Genomic DNA, 16,679 nt, shown 5'->3' with positions numbered 1-16,679 from the left:
ACCTTCAGATTTTCAAATAGGTGTATCTCGGCCAAATATTGTTCTGACAAACCATACATCAGTGGAAAGCTTATTTAGTGTACTTAAATTGCGTAGTAATTTTTTTTTGTTTTTCATGATGCTCCAGCCAGTTAGCTGACATTGAACATATTAGTCTTCATAATAAGATTTAAGTATTTAAATAGTATTTTAATAAATTATATTTAATATTTATAAAATGTATAGCATTCTTTATCCCTTTTATACCGGAACAGCGCATTCATGCGAGGCTTCGCCGTATCTCCCGGAGCTTAAAACAATACAGTTTACTCCTGTAGTCACGGTTGTGGCAGTAGCGGTCAGGTCATTCCACGAGCATGTCAGCTTTCATGCCTGACTGGTTCTGTTGTGGGGCGAGGGGGGTGGGCCAGAGTGCAGGGAGCACGAGTAGGCCTGTAATTTTCTCCACTTAGAAATGAATTCCATCTAATCTCATTTCACCATGTCAAACGGCACTGTGACATGCTGTTTTCCTCGGTAACATTTGGTTATGCTGCAGCAGTCGACTGCCCTCCTGATGCAGCCTGACACCCTCTGGTTATTAAAAACTGTTTGCACTTTGCGATATTGTATGATGTGGGTTAAATGCAGAGCAATAGAGAGACTAAATAAACCCTCTCTGTTTTTTAGTTTCGTCAGCTGATGTCTCGTGCCGGTAGCTTGTCTCTCTGCTTTGAGGTTAGCTTGCCTGTCAGTGGGAAATACAGTTAATGGCTAATCCATCTTGTATTTCAGGTGTTGCGACCCCCTGGCCTTACCTTTTTTTCTCTGATTAAAAGCTATTTATTATAGTTTCTCTCTATTATAGTATCATTATAGTTGCTTGAAAAAATATTCATTTAGAAACACATTTGAAATTCTTTTAATAGTGCTATAAAAAGCTGTTTTCATTGATTTCACTAGTTGTGGGAAATTTTAATTTTACTCCAATTTATGTATGTATGTATGTATGTATCTTTTTACTCATTGCCTTTTTACTTTATTTATTTTGTTTCGTCTTGATTCACTGGAAGAAACTTTTTTTTTTTGTCAGTGGGAATAAAGGATAAAGTAAATACTTTCAGTATTTTCTATTTTTCTATTATATTATGAATTTTGTCAGGATTTTATTACTTTTTCATTTATTTTTTGGTAACACTTTACAATAAGGTTCATTATTTAACATTAGTTAACTACATTAATACATGCTGTAAATTTGACCCTGGACCACAAAACCAGTCTTAAGTCGCATGAGTATATTTGTAGCAGTAGCTAACATTGCATTGTATGGGTCAAAATTATAATTTTTTCTTTTATGGCAAAAATCATTAGGATATTAAGTAAGGATCATGTTCCATGAAGATATTTTGTAAATTTCCTACCATAAATATATTAAAACTCAATTTTTGATTAGTAATATGCATAGCTAAGAACGTCATTTGGACAGCTTTTTTTGCACCCTCATATTCCAGATTTTCAAATAGTTGTACCTCGACCAAATATTGTCCTAACAGCATAAATAGAAAGCCTATTTATTTAGCTTTCAGGTGATGTATAAATCTCAATTTCAAAAAACTGACCTTTATGACTAGTTTTGTGGTCCAGGGTCACAAATATATTGTTCATTGCTTGTTCATGTAAGTTAATATTTTTTTCATTACTACATTAAATGTGAAAAACAACAACAAAAAAAATATCAATACTTTAGTGTCCACTTGTGCCCTTAATATAAGTGATGCAAATGAAATGTAAATGGTAATTTATTTTATGTAGACAGTACTAATTATTTTTGGTGGGTTTTTTTTTTTTTTTTTTTTTTTTTTAACACTGTACAATAAGGTTTATTAGTTAACTACTGCACATTATTTAACATAAACTAAAAATGAACAATACTTCTACAGCATTTATTAGTCTTAATGTTAATTTCAGAATTTTTTAATGCATTATTCAAATCACAGGTTGTGTTTGTTAACTTTAGTTAATGCACTGTGATCAAACATGAACAATGAACGACTGTATATTTATTAACACTGACAAAGATGAATAAACATTTGAATAAATGTATTGTTCATTGTTTGTTTATGTTAGTTAATACATTAACTAATGTCAACAAAAGACACCTTATTTTTCACCTGTTCCTAATTATTAATTATGATGTACATACATATTAAAATAATAAGTAAATGCTTTTCTTTGTGTCTTGTACATTTAGACAAAAATATTACAGATTTAGCAGCAAATACTAAAAGCAGAATCTCTCGGTCTGTATCTTCATAGTGAGTGCAGACACACACATACACAGACACACTTTCCCCTCACCTCACAATAAAGAAGTGCGCATTTAGGAGATGGAGTTGCAGACTCTGAGTTATTTGCAGGGGTAATGTATTATTCTGTTCAAGTAATGATCAGGTAGTGTTAGATGAATGCGAGGTGTTCAGCTCCATTACTGGCCGCACATCAGTGAGGCATTATTACATTATCGCTGCTCCTTAGCAGGAGATTGGCTGTGTGACCAGGTTCTGAATACACTCATAGTGCTCGGGCTGGCATAAATTGCAGATTGGCTCATTGCTTTCAATGATAAAAAGTAAGAATTGCTAGTAAAAAGAACATGGACTCAGGCTGCTCCTCAGCTGTTTGTCAACTGAAGATGTTGGTGCATTAGAAGGAGGGATGTTAAACAGTCGCAGGCATTTTCAGATAGATCAAGAGATCTGCCGTTGGGCATTCACACCACCCTGAAAGGAAACACAAATCTTTAATAAATTTTTTTTCATTTGGTATTAAACAGAAAGGCATTATGAGCAGTATAAGAAGCCAATTTGATATATCCATAGAGAATTTGACAAATGGTATTAAAAATAAATTCATACATCAGATTTTTTCAAAACATTTGGATTGCTTGCTGATTGCTTTTATTTACTTATTCTTAGTGTGCCACCCTAGACCCTTGATGATCCTTAGGAGGGAAGGAAATCATTAAAACAAATTAGACTGTAAACATTCTAAGGAGCATTTGTCTTACGAATCAATATGTTCTGTTGTTCTTTCCTGGAGTCTATAGTGTTTTCAAACCATCATGAGGGAGATTATAAGAAGAGTCCTTTTTTGGCTTACAGATGGACCAATAATTATTGACAGCTTGGAAACTAATGACCGAACCCCTTTTTAACCCCCTGCCCAACTGTAATAGATAAACGTTATTTTTCTTGAAAATGCCAAAAGTGTTAATTATGCATTCTGCATAAAATACTGATTTTATTTGGCTTGGTTGTATTGAGATTGGTATTTTAATATAATCCAAGAATGATCTATTTTATCTAATAGTTTCAGTTTTTAATAATACATACAGTCAAACTAAAATTTATTTAGCACATCAACATTTTTCACATTATCAGTTTTTTCGCTATGGTTTAGAAAATGGTAATAAAATATCGTCGCCTTAGAATTCTGAGCACTTTTGAGATATTAAGCTTCAAAGTTTTTGTGTTCCATAGACTTCTGTAGATAAAAAACATTTTTGTTTTCTAAAAAAAGGCCCAAAATGTACACAGCTTACAAAAGAAACATCACATAATGTAAAGAAGTTGTCACCGAATATATGAATAACTAAATTTTGACAAAAACGTCAGATAGAACCTTATAATTCTAAGGAGACAATATGACAAGAACTCAGAGTTAAACTGTGTTAGAACAAATTCATCTTGATAAAGTCAGACTTTGATAGAAAGGTATGTTAGAAAACATGGTCAGGTCGAAGTGACAAATCAAATTTTTGGTCCCAGATTTTTTACAATTTTTACTGTTAGTCCATGAAGAATGAAGAATTTTTGGGTATAATATGTCACAGTTTGCTTTATTTTGCTATTCTCACTTACATAAATGAACTATAGTGTCCTGCACCCACTAGTAAAAAAAAAAATATAAAAAATTATATCTGGTGTCTGAATAATTTTTGGTTTGACTGTATATTGTACTTCGCTTTTTTTTCAATTATTAAATATATTTTAATATTATTAACTCATTTTTATATTATTAAATTAGCTTGCTTAAATAACTTCAGTCTTTGAAATATTTTTTTTTTTATGTTTTTGCTTTAAATTATTGCTTTGCCAGCATTAGCAACACAATCATGATTTGATCTGTCCCTTCTCTACTCCGTCCATATCGTGACAACGCTGTACAAAGCAGGTAAATCTAAGCTGCAAATTGAAGAAAAGTGTCCCATTAAATCAGCCAATATCACATGTATTCATTTCCTCCTCTTTGTACCTTTTAAGCTTATTTTCGCCGAGGATGAAAAGGAGAGAAGTGTCTTCTCTAGATAGGATTTAAGATAGGATTTAAAGGCCAATGTAACCAAAGCTCTATTGTCATTTACACAGTCTGGGCCCCTAACCTCTTTCCCAGTTATACGGTTGAGGCCTATGAATTTGTGACCCCCCCAGATAATAAGTCTTAATGGCAACAAAATGACTCCTCTGTTTCATTCTGTTGTTATGTTAAAAACAGCTAACCCAAAATGACCACTCTCTGCATATCAGGCTGGGTTGTTTGCCTTGCTTTTGGTGGGCTGCAAGTTGGAGTTCCTTCTGTTCCCCATATGGCAGCATTGTCTTGGTAATGTGCTACAATGCCCCCCCTTGGAGCGTGCTGCAGGCCCTGCTGCTAGAGGATAAACTATTGGTTTCACTTTTTCTCTCGGAGCCCCTGGAGGCAAGCCTATGGCCTGGGGGACATGCTGCTCTCTGAGCTGGGGGGGCTTTCAGCGCGTGGCGCCCCGCCACCCCCACTGCCACTGCCTGAGAGGGCCCTTAGCCAACAGAAAAAAAAAAGCAGAAAGGCCTGAAAGGAAGGATGCGTAGCTCTTGGGGGCTCTGAAAGGGAAAGCCAACCTCATTGTGCCCTGCATGGCGGGAATACAGCATACAGCCTCTTATAAGACTGGATGCATATTTTATAACCATGCCAATTATAATACTTATATAATAATAAGTCTGCGTACTTGTGCTTTATAACTTTTTCATTTTTCAGTTAGCCTTTTTCCCTAATTTTCAGAGGTTTTATTAAAAATGCATGTTTAATCTTGGTCTTTTTTTTTGAAAAAAGTGAAAACTTAGAAAATCAGGGTGTCACCCTTGAGGCATCATCTCAATCAAGAGCGTGCATTAGCCCAAATGACTAATGGGACTCACTAAAATAATTAGAAAAGAATTTTAAGAAGACCATTATATTATGTAAATGCATAATCATAAAAAAGTGCTGCATTTGCAAATATGCATATGATTTCATCGTGCCTGTTTTAATTAACCACGTTGTCCTGCCTGAGAGATAATATGATTTATAATCTATCATTAGCAGTTGATGCTTTCTCCTTTTTTTTTTTTCCTTCATTTGTTGAAGTTGTCTTGTAGTGTCCGCCAGTTTGATCTGTTTGCTTGGCTGCCATATAGTTCATTGTTAATGAAAAAATTAATTGCCAGGCGACATCAGGAGTGTCAGCTCAGAAAATGTAGGAGTCAGTTTGATAATGTAAACTAAGTAGCTGGATGATGCAGTAACCCAACCTTTCATGTTCTCTCCCACATCAAAAATATCAGAAGTAATTAAAAATATTTAAGCTTAATGCGATATGTTATTTAAGATGCAAACCTGATAAAATAGAAGGTCGTGTCATGTATTTATGTATGAAGCTGTGCTATCAATTTGAGACTAACTTATTATGACAGTGAAGTTGTTTTAATACGCAAATCACATTATTATTTTACATTGCTGCGTTACCGTGTACCATGCAAGACGTTGTTTTGTTTAATCTGTAAATTAGTCTGACACATTGATTCTAGTATTTTATGCGGATGGTATTTGGAAATAATACCAGTTGTTTATAATTTTGCATTAGTCCAGTTTCACATAAATTTTGCATTTGTCTTTTATCAGCAAGAATGTACAGTTACAACATAAAAACATTTATTAATGTATTAATTTATCATGTTTGTGGAGATTTTCTGTCAGACAATGATTCCGAATACTCTTTAAATTTCAATTTTTTAACTTTATTCAAAAAAATCTTTTATGATTTAATTAATTTATGAAAGTAAACTTAAATATATAGAACAATCTAGATTTAAAAGAATTTTTTAAGCAACGGGTAAGGTTAGGGACAGGTTTGGTGGTGTGGGTAGGTTTAAGGGTGGGTTAAGGTGTAAGAGATGGGTTAACAGTTTAACTATAAATGCAATTACAGAAATTAATTACTGATGAAGTTACATGCAGGTGTTTTTTCAAATATAAGTAATGTAAAATATAATGTAAAATGTATGTACACAATAAGTGCATTGTATCAGATTATTCATTTCAATTTAAGTATATAGTAGTTAAGGCCACCTAATATAAAGTGACCTTAACAAAAATATAAACCTAGATTTAACAGAATTTTTGAAGCAATGTTAGCATATTGAAATTCACAGTGGTATGAATAGTCTAGTAAAATCAATAAATATGAAAAAATAAATAAATTAGCCAGCAAGGAAATCATACAGTTCCTGAAAAGATATGGTCTTAAGTTGCTGGGGTATATTTGTAGCAATAGCCAAAAATACATTGTATGGGTCAAAATTATCTATATTTCTTTTATGCCAAAAATCATTAAGATATTAAGTAAAGATCATGTTCCATGGAGATATTTTGTAAATTTCCTACCGTAAATATATCAAAACTTAATTTTTGATTAGTAATATGCATTGCGCAGAACTTAATTTACACAACTTTAAAGGCGATTTTTCTCAATATTTAGATTTTTTTGCACTCTCAGATTCCTGATTTTCAAATAGTTGTATCCTAACAAACCATACATAAATGGAAAGCTTATTTATGTATGTCAGCTTTCAGATGATGTGTTTTTCAATTTTGAAAAATCGACCCTTACGACTGGTTTTGTGGTTCAGGGTCACATATATATTTTTCTATAGTACTATAAATACCTTATTACGTGCAAAGTAAATCATCACACAATTCCTGAAAAGATATATTGTGCGTACTGTCCATACTGTATATTTTCTACATTATTAAAGCATCTTTATATGTTCAAAGTGAATACTGTAAGAATTTAAGTGGCTACTTTGAAGTGGTCCACTCAGAAAATATCTATTTCTATTTGTATATGGATTTTTTGCCAGTATTAATGTACAGAAACAGCATAATTATTGCTGTATATATATAATAATTTGGTGCAACAGATTTAAAAAAATCCCCATCAAGTCTATTTTGCCTTATTCTGTGGAGTAACTTATGTACAAAACAATTATGAATCTCCTCTGAAAACTTTAATTGGCTTTGAGGTCGCAAAAGTGTCACAGAAGTTTTCTTTTCAGCACATTCATACTCCGAACAAGAACCTTTGGTTCACTGCTCACAAGACATACCTTTTTTCACTTCCTTTTTTTGTGCTGTCCTTCCCCCCCTCCGGGATTGTTTCTACAACACACATTTGTGAATCTGAATTGATGAAAAAGTAACAAAGCCGCTCTGTTGTGGCAGGATGAAAGGCCTGTGAGAACACTGGGGTTATCTGCTCAATAAATATGATGCTTCCTCATACTACAACTCTTTGTCACTGACAAAGAGCAAACAGCTGGTAGATGAAATGCTACATTGCAGCACAGGACAACAGACATTTTCAGCTTGGCTGACCAGACACTAGCCTTTGAGCTGGCTCTGGGAAGGCTGTTTGTTTGACCCAAAGGAGTGGAATTGACAGAGAAAGCCTGCAGCACTTTTCTCTTCTATGAGTAAGACGGCAAATTATTTTCCAGTTCCCTGTGTGAGGTGCTGTGTTTTTGCTAGCTCTCTCATGACCGCTTTGCACCTGCTGTGTCTCTCGACAAAGGGAGCACTTGTTGACTGAATTCTGCTTACACCTTCTTTTAACATTTATATGTCAAACGCCGACTCAACAAGCTCTTCATTAAATGTGTGCGACACTGAGCACCGATCTTCACGAGACGTGTAATTGCTTACAAAATTTGTATCGATTCATTTTTAAATGATCGATATGAACAGTCTTTCAGGTACCTCAAGTGTGCGCCAGTGTCTGTTGGTATAAACACTGCAATCCGCTGGCATTGATTTATGATACAGGGCACTCGCAAATTGACTTATATGCAAGAGATGTAAATGGGGAAGGCTGTTTGATGGAGACGCTCATTTCCTTCTATAAATGTTTTAAATTAACTCAACCCTTGTGGCAGAACAGCACGAGCTTTTCTTTTTCCCCCACTCTCCCTTTTTTTATTTGCAAGATTATCCTCATTATCAGGCAATTTGTTTCATAAACGGAAACATTTCCCTTTGATAGAGTTAGGACGAGGGAGTTTGATTAAGAGGATTCATTTCTGAAAGTAAACCTATGAAATTAGCCAAGGAACGAGCCATGTTAACAATGATGCAGAGCAAAGATGTTTATAATCAGAGCTTTTTGACAGCACATAGATCACAGTAAAGGTGGAAATAAAGCAAGATACCGAAGAATCACAGTCCCACAAAACGATACAATAGTATTCATTTATCAAGTTTGTGGAGCTTTTCCATCAGACCGTAGTCAATTACCGGTATGAATAGTAAAGATGCATGTGATTCGAGATTCAAGGCTCTTATTGGCTTTTTGTATTGCAGTGCTTAGGATAAAAAATGGTTTCGGAAAAAATATTTAGCCAGCCAGCAAATCATGACACAAAAGAAAAAAATACAGTTCTGCAGCACTGTATATATATTTTCTACAGTATTAAAAATACACTGTTTGTTCACTTTTTGTTTTGAAGTATGTACTTACATATTTCTCAGATTATTTGTGCAGTACTTTGTACGTTTTTTTTCTTATCACTATTTTAATCTCACATTTGCTTTCTTTTATATTTACATTATTGCTTTATTGTGTTGAACAAATTACTATTCAGTCAAAAAAAAAAACATTGTTTTATGTTTGCGGGATTGGTCCTACTTTATATTAGGTGGCCTTAATTGCAATGTACTTGCATCAAAAAAAAAAACACAATGTACTTTTAGTGTTAAAATTGTATTGCAAAACACTTTTGCTGCTATTGAGATGGGATACGGGTAAGGTTAGGGACAGGTTTGGTGGTATGGATAGGTTTAAAGGTGGGTTAAGGTGTAAGGGATGGGTAAAAAGTGTAACTATAAATTTAATTACAGAATGAATTACAGATGTAATTAAATGCAGGTATTTTTTCAAAAAATACAATGTAAAAACATTTATGTACACAATGAGTGCATTGCATTAAATGATTAATTTAAATGTAAGTATATAGTAGTTAAAGCCACCAAATATAAAGTGGGACCATGTGATTTGTATGATAAAATCTAGATATTAAAACTAGCTCATTTTACAGTTCCGTTTCACTCAAACTGTGTTGCTCCATCAATATTCAATCAGTATATGAACTCTGTATTTTTAATTTTGAGAAATCATGTTTTTATTAGGTTATCATGTTTTATTGTGTTAGTTAGCTGTATCTGTTTAGTTATTTTTACTTTATATTAATAACCCAACTGCAGATTGATGTGAATGCACAATTAAAAAACATGATTTTTGAAAACTGCTATCTGTTATCTGCCTTTGCAAATAAACTCGTCATATATATTTCTGTATTTTTTGACCATCACACACTGTGGAACCCGATTTTTAGTTACTTTTTAATCTTAAATTGGACAATTTAATTTTAAACTCAGCCTATCTCTTTCTGACTGCACATATCCTTAACTGTATGGTTTTTAATTATACGTCTGTGCCAACAGACCTTTCAGACATAAAAGTTATCTACCAGCTCAGAATCTGTGGCTCCTGCTTCCTAATGGCATGGTATTAAAATCCCACTAATTAAAGAGAGGAAATATACAATATGAAGTCATACATGACACAAACCGAGAGACTTGGCTGCTGTTGGCTCTGCTTTAGAGCGGGCATCTCCACTGCTCGCTGTTAGAGGGAGGACCCCTACTGGAGGCTCAACATTTTCTCTGAGCCATTGGGATGTCTGTGAGATCTATTGCGTTTGCACTGCTTTATGTCATGCTCAATATTTAAATGTTTTTATATTCTAAAAGGGAAGTCAGTTACAGTCAAATCTCTTGATGTTTTGGTCAAGAGTGTGAATGTGAATGTTTTTATAGCAGCACTTGTTTATTTTTAACATCATCTTGTAATTCATGACAGGCTTTAATGTTGACACCCCAACATTTGCTCTTGTTTTGGACTGATGATTATATGAATAATTACAGACTTGCTGTCACACAGTTGATGAGGTGAGCCGTAAGATTGTAAATAATTAAAAATACCTTAAAGTACTTTACATCATTTCATTTATAGGTCATCATAAGGGGTCGGGCAATCAGTCAAACTGCAACTGCATAACAATCAAAACATAACCAAAGAAAACATATAGATGTACTTTAATGGTGACAAACGGTCTTTTGTTAAAAGTTTCATCAAACCTTTTCCCACATTAGTTTTATCTATTGCTTAAGCTTAAAATTGTATTCTGTCAACATGGTCAGGTGTAGAGATGTGAGTTCAAACCATTCACAGAGCTTCCCTTTGTTAAGGCCCTGGGGTCTTGTTTCACTGATAGATTAAAAAACTAGCTCTCACTTTAACATTTTAAACATTGATGGATGTAGAATCAACTTTATTATCAAACGGTTAAAATAAAACGCAATGGTTCTGTGTGCTCAGAGGAAGCCTGTGTTTTATGTGTATTTCACAGTTATCCTCTTACGATGTTAAATGAATCGGGGGGGATATGTATGAACAAAACCTTAGTCCTCTGGGAGGGAATTTGTCTTGCTGTACTTAAGAAGCAGCCCTTGTAAATTATAAGCTCCTAATTTTTGGTAATTAAATACCACTTGAATATTTAACACCATTGTTTGAGTCTCCAGCAAAATGCGTACCATGTCTTTCGGACTATCAAGTGACTATTGTCTCCTAAATTGGGATAAAAACCGAAGTGCAAACCAACCCCTTGCTCCTCTCCATAATTTATTTGCATAATTAGCTCTTAATTTTAATTCACTATGCAAATATGTGCCTCTTTTAAATTGCATTTAAATGTGAACTGAGCTCACTGTCAAAGCTAATGTGAATGTATTGTTAAATCGTGATGAGAAATGATCGAAAAAGAAAGCAAGTGTAATGGAGAGCAGAGAGCAGAATGTGCTCGTAGACCAAACATATTGGCTATTTAATCAGTGAGAAATACGAGAAACCACTAGATATATATATATATTTTTTTTAGTAAGTGAAGCCTTTTCACTCTCCCATGTACTTTTTTTACATTTTGCTTTAATGCACAGACAAGATTTGTTTTTCTTGCACTCTGCTGATTTGTGTTGGATTTTTTTCTGTATCCATTTCTGTTTGGATGCTCTTTGTCAGTTTAGGGAGTATTTGCTCTTGTTTCTCTTAGAAAAGGGAGGCGTGCTTTGAGGACACTTATTACCTTCTATTATTCAAAGATATCAAGTGGTCAAGAAAACCAGGCTAACTCTCAGTGGCTAAGCCCATAGTCCAGCCCAATGGTGGCCTTTGTAGAGAAGGGAATACAAACCCTTGGCTGGGACAAAGTGAAGGGAAATTGACCTGCTTGATCCCTTTTGGGGGAGCGGCTCTGTCTCTTTCATCTCCTCTTGAGGTCCGTGATCTTGAAGTAGCACTTAAACAAATGAAATTATGCCCCTGCTGTCGTAGAAACTTTAATATTTGTTCTTAAATGTAGTTTGTTTAAAAGTCATTGACTCTTAGTGTTTATCCTGAATCACATGGATTTTGTTTTTTTTTTATCTAAAAGCATTTGTTGAGTAGTCTAATAGTTTTCGCTGAAAAATATTAAAATAAAACAGTAGTGAGAGAGCAGGAGCAGAATAGAAATATGAGACTGACAGGCCTTTGGGCCGAGGAAGTAGCCAAAAGGGACAAATTAGCTTTAAACAATAGGGGATCTCTTCCACTGGGGGATAATTAAATGTTTTCTTCATCAAAGCCAAGACAGTTTGCAAGCTGCTCATTTTGTAATCCTATCATGTTTGCCCCTGAGATATGCATTTTGAATTTTCTTCCCCCTCTTTCTTTAGGTTAGTCACTATCTCCATTGATGGCAATTCCATTTAATAACACTGTTGGGGGCGTTAATTATGCTGAGGGCTCAGGCCAGCCTGTTTCGGGCTGCTGCTAATGCAGGCCCTATGTTGTGTCTGTGGGGCTCCAGCCCACCGGATCACAGCAAACAAAGACCTTTGTCATTTTCAGGTAACAAGCGGAGCTTGCCAGAGACTCTCAGTTGGGTTGGTCTTTTTGTTTTTTAATTGATTAGTTTAAAAATAAAATATATATATAGTTGTAAATTGGAAAAATAATAAATTAGAGAATTTTAGACATTTTATTGTTATATTTTATGGTGTTTTACACTTCAAATACCTTATAAGCAAAAAATGCCCAACATTGTTTAAATCTCAGAGCCAAACCTGTGGAGGAAAACTCTTTGCTGTTGCTCCTCGTCCCATTGCCTGAACCGGTCCCATCTGCAGCATGTGACAGGGACATTTTGTGCCCGCTCTTTCTCTTTGGCCACTGAGCTGTGGATTACATGGTTTGTTGTAGGCCGAGGATCAGAAGGAGGAAGCTGAATAATGTTACCCGTCTCTTTGAGGGAGGCCCACGGTCGGCCGGCTTCAGAATAGCTTTAACAGGATATCTCAGAGGAAACGATGGCTTTTGTCCAGTGCTTTCCAAAAAAGGTTAAGTCAAAAAGAGCTGGGGGTCGCCTTTTAAACAGTCGCTGGAATACAGCTTAAACCCGTGCCCACAGCGTTGCCTATCTAACCTCGTGACACCATCAAACGGCATGCTGGGACGTTCAAGCCTTGAATATGTCCCAGTGCAACATGCCGCCTGGTCCCTGTGGGCATGGCTGAACATTAATACCGTCCTTGAAGCGGAAATTTTTAATGTAACAGAGGGAACAAAATGCATACGGTTAAAATAGATGAATACATTGTATTAGACTCTTGGCACATATTCCTGGCTTTGGATCCATCGGTAGAGGGTCATTCCGGTGTTTGCTTTGGTGGCGCAGATTGTGGCGTGAGGATCCTTGAAGTGGAGGAAAGGATTGGCAAAGATTATCAGTCACAGTGAATAAGCAGAAGTGGAAAAGTATTTCACCTTCTAGGGCTCATGCTAATATGAATAATCAAACGTTCCCCAACCACCCTGTAGTCCAACGCACAACCGCCAATACTGTTCACAGTCCCTCAAATTATCATTTCTTTTCTTTGCCGCCACAAAGACAATATGTTTTGAGGGATAAAGCGACGCTGAAACAATTGCAGCGCCTTGCCTCGGGGTCTGACACAGACTCCGGGGACAGCGTTGAGCTCAGGGGCCTGTTTGCTCAACACAATCCGTCCTCTTTTCCCAGAAGGCCTGTCACTGCTCAGATCATTTAAATAGCCATTTCTCTAACGGGAACTGAAGCCTGTCTTCTTAGATGTAGATGAGCTAGCCTGTTTGCTTACTGAAAAGTGGGAATTATGGATTTAACCTTGCAATGCATAAAAAGGGGTCAAATTGACTCAGTAGGGTGTTATTTTTGGAATGTTTTTTCTTTCTTTCTATGAAATCATTCAGTTGTTTCCATGTATTTGTTTTATTGCCTTAGTAATGTCATTTACATATTTGTTGGCCATAGGTTGATAAATGTTATTTTTGTATCCGTATCCCAAGTCTATCAATTTTATTTTGCTTTATTACTACCATTCAAAAGTTTGTTATGCTCACGCTGTATTCTATTTGATCAAAAATACAGTAAAAACAGAAATACTGTGAAGTATAATTATAATAAATAATAACTGTTTTCTATTTGAATATATTTTAAAATGTAATTTATTCTAACATAATGATTTGATGCCCAAGAAAGTTTTCTAATTATTATCAATGTTGAAAAACAATGTTGCTGCTTAATCTATTTTTGTTTTTTGTTTTTTTGTTTTTTTGTGGACACTTTGCATACATTGAATTTTTTTTTCAGGATTCTTTGCATGTAAATATAGAACCTTTGAAAGAACACCATCTATTTGAAATAAATGGTTTTGTAAAATTGAATTAAGTGGGGGTTTTAATTGAAAAATGTTGTACAATATTACAAAAAAGTTACCTACCGTAAATATATCAAAACTTAATTTTAGATTAATAATATGTATTGCTCAGAACTTTATTTGGACAACTTTAAAGGCAACTTTCTCAATATTTTCTCTCAATATTATTCCAGACATTCAAATAGTTGTATCTCAGACAAATATTGTCATATCCTAACAAAACATGCATTATTGGAAAGCTTATTTGTTCAGCCTTAACGGTTTTGTGGTCCAGGGTCACAAATGTGGTACAATTTTACAAAAAAGTTGTTACTGTCACTTTAAGGCATGTTAATGCATTCATACTGAATAAAAGTAGTGATAAAAGTAAAAAAAAAAAAAATAAATAAATAAAAGAAAATAATTGAACAGCAGTGTTTTGTCAATTACAATATTTTATTCCTTGAAACTCTGTAGAATTCTCAAAATTTGTATTAATTACATTTGCATTGTACAATGTTTTTTGTAAATCATTAAAATGTTCTTGCATTAAAAATAATAATAATAATAATAATTGGCCACAACCAGTGAAAATTTGGACACACCTGGATTAATGTTTCTCACGATGCAAAAGATCACAATAAGTAGGCAGATTTGTCAAAATATCTTTTATTATTCTTTCTGAATCCAGTATGACCCCTTTATGCAGTATAGGTATTTTGGGCCATGCGTTCTACGGTTATGAGGTTTGCAAGATATTATAGGGAAAATGTTGAATAGTATAAGATTCTTGCTTTAAATGTATTGCCTTGGCTACTGTATTTGAAACACTCTCAGATTTCATGTCTTGAAAATCTTCATTTCCTCTGGGGTCTCCTCCCATCTCCATCTTCTGTAAAATATCCTGACAGTGACAAATGACAGGGCCTGTTTTACATTCTAATGTGCTTAATTGAAAATACCTATGTAATCTCAGTTTATACTGGGAGGTGAATAGTATTTTCACAAACCAATAAAAAAAAATAAAACATAAGCACATTAGAAAACCCCAGAGGCAGTTTAATAGACCTGCTACTGCTGCCCAGGGACCCCTTATGAATGTGTTTTTAGTTATATAGTGATATCTTGGAGTACATAAGCTGACAAAACTTGTAAAAAGTGAATGTATAATGGCTCTGTCAAGCCTGATGGATTTGCAGGCCGTCTGCAGTAGCTGCCTAAACTGAATACAATCACACCATGCTTTTATGTAAACAGGCAGCACCAGAGCTCTCCCCCACTTCAATTCACAGGCTGGTCAAAGCCCAGGAGCTCGGATCAATAAGACATTCATCCCTCAGTAAGCAGTGAGACAAAATACATGATGGTTAAAGAGTTCAGTTCATGAATCTGGAGCGACTCGTGAGGGCTTCTCACAGAGAGTGTGTTTTTTCCAGTAGTTTGGCCGAATGCAATCAATGGCACAATGTGCTTCAGCTCATTGATGATAGCCCGTCATTACAGATTACTTTCGGTGAGTAATGAGACCCCACTAGAGAAGATAATGCGATTCAATAACATGTTAACTGCGCTCATAGATAGAAAAAAAAAAAGTCTGTATACCTGAGCAATTACCCCCCACCACCATAGAACTAGCTTTCTCGCATACAGAGGATTATCCATCTATAAATAAAAGGGTTTGATTGGCACATTGTGCTTCCACAGTCCATAACTTCATGAAGCTACACCTACACCTGCACCCAGTATGAATATTTTAATCTAATCCAGGTCTTAATTTACAGTGTTGAAACAGAAAAAAACTATCCTGCAATGCCAATTAATTAGGTGTGTGTATAAATATTTTAATGGCTTCTGATACAAAGGTGACACCACACAGATAGAATTTACAGCCATCTGTATCAGAATATTAATAATGCAGAGATGTTATGTTTTTCTCAGTTTTCAGCGCAGTAAAGCCAATAAATAACTTTTTTATTATTTTATTTTATTTTATTTTATTTTATTTTATTTCATTTCATTTCATTTCATTTCATTTCATTTTATTTTATTTTATTTTATTTTATTTTATTTTATTTTATTTTATTTTATTTTATTTATTTATTTTTTTATTTTATTTTATACTGCATGTTCTATAACGTAATATATGATTTTGAAAATTTGGCTTTTTTCTTTCAGAAATCAATTTATATTTAATATTATTAATATTATTTTATTTTATTTCCAGGAAAAGCATACTGTATATTTTAGAACATGTCAGATTTTGTGTTTTGTTTTCTGTTTTTGGGTCATTATATGATAGCTCGTCTGTTGTGGATCATTAGCTGCCATGTTAAAAAAAAAAAAAAACATAAATACCTTACAAATTGTATGTTTTGTAGCTCTTTCTTTCAGGTGCAGGGATGTTTCAAGTCCTCAAAATGAGTCAGGCTTTGTTAGCATTATTAAGACTAATTCATGCCACAACTCTGCTCAGTCACTGTATACAGTCTCTTTGACACAAACATTATGATACG

This window comes from Labeo rohita, chromosome 13 (genome assembly GCF_022985175.1).
Source record: "Labeo rohita strain BAU-BD-2019 chromosome 13, IGBB_LRoh.1.0, whole genome shotgun sequence".
Classification (NCBI taxonomy): Eukaryota; Metazoa; Chordata; class Actinopteri; order Cypriniformes; family Cyprinidae; genus Labeo; species Labeo rohita.
This window is presented reverse-complemented; position numbering follows the sequence as displayed.